This window comes from Arachis duranensis, chromosome 9, assembly GCF_000817695.3.
Source record: "Arachis duranensis cultivar V14167 chromosome 9, aradu.V14167.gnm2.J7QH, whole genome shotgun sequence".
Classification (NCBI taxonomy): domain Eukaryota; kingdom Viridiplantae; phylum Streptophyta; class Magnoliopsida; order Fabales; family Fabaceae; genus Arachis; species Arachis duranensis.
Genome location: NC_029780.3, coordinates 58,485,382 through 58,487,155, shown reverse-complemented (window position 1 = coordinate 58,487,155; position 1,774 = coordinate 58,485,382).

Sequence of the window (1,774 nt, the reverse complement as noted above, 5' to 3'; positions counted from 1 at the left end):
CCTTTTCCATATTATTTTTCTTTTCTTTTTCTTTTGTTTTTCTCATATTTTTCTTTCTATATACAAGAACCTCAATGCATAAGGTTTTACATTTGATCAATATATGAGTATGTATCCAATTCCCAATATTTCCAATAATAATACAAAACTACCCTTTTATTCACCCAATGTCCCAAGATTCCCACACTTGAATGATACTCACACACACTTGCCTAAGCTAGTCAAAGATCCAAATTAAGGACATTTATTGTTTTCTTTCACTTTAAGCTTGTAATGTGCTAAATTAAGAACAAGTGGGTTAACGCTTTAAGGCTTGTAATGTGCTAAATTAAAGAACAAGTGGGTTAATCGTAGGCTCAAAGTTGGCTAACAATGGAAGATAAAAGGTAGGCTATTTGGGTAAGTGAGCTAAATGAAATGGTGGCCTCAATCATATAAATGCATAAATACACAAAATAATGGATATAAAGGATCAAACAAATCAAAGATTACATTCATAGAAAGAGAATAATGCACACAAGAAGGAAAATAAGTGGTTATAAGATGTAACCACACCGTTAGGCTCAAGTCTCACTTGCTTGTGTTCTTAGCTCAAAAACATGATCCACAAGATATATAATTCAAGCAAGTTCTATGAAAAGTTTTCACTCAAATCAATTGGTGCCCTATAGATAGAATTCTTGAAAAATTTCATTATTTTGACTAAACTTATTGTGTATATATATGCAAAAATAAGAAAATGCAAGTAAAAACCATAAAATCCTAGAATGAAATGCAAAAGTGTTGGGACTAACTAGCAGAAAAATTTGAAAAAAAAAATTGATGTTGAGAAAAGAAGTTGTTACCCATGGAGATCGGTCGGACGACCTCCCCACACTTAAAAGTTTGCACCGTCCTCGGTGCACTCAAAGATGAGCAAGGGGGTACGGCGACTCTCCGGATTGCTACGTGTTCTTAGTCTTGCTTCCGTTATTGCTTGTGGTGCATCATTTATGAAAAACAAAAATGTAACACCATAAGATGAGAAGATATAAAAGCAAGGAAGCATACTTTGTTGGAATGAGGTGAATCACTAGAAATGAGTGAGTGAATTAGTGTGACATGAATGATGAATAAGTGTGTGAATTCTAAATTGCGCGGTTTAGAACACACATTAGCCTAAAAATTATGTCACAAAAGAAGCATGCACTTCACTTATTCTAGTGTGCTTGAGATGCTTTAAGTAAACTTGTAAGGTAAAACAAGCATTAAAGAAGCATGAAAGCATTCAAGTTAAAGCCTATGGATGCATATGATCATGAAACACAATGCATTAAGGTAAATGCACAACATCATCTATCAAGAAGTTGCCTAATCACAAAATAAGGCTCAAATCACATGGTGGCCAAATCATGCAATTCAAAAAGAGTTACAAATTCGAAGCCAATTCTCATCACTTGGTATTCTTAAAAGGTTAGCATGAAAAACTCAAAACCAAGTAGCAAAATATAACCTCAATCATAGAATCCAACAAATATTATCTAAAAAAATAGTCATGCTAAAATAGCATTTAGGCAATAAGGAGGCAGCAATGCGTAGTAAACAAAGTCAATAATCCAACACTTATGATGAAAAGAGAGAAAATAAAATGAAAACTAAACTAAAGCTATCTAACAAACTAACTAACTAACTAATTAACTAACTAAAATAAATGGTTATCAATGGTGTTTGGAAGTGTTGGATGAGGGGTAGAAGAAGGGAAGAAGAAAGGAGAAGGAAAGAAATAGAAAGAGGA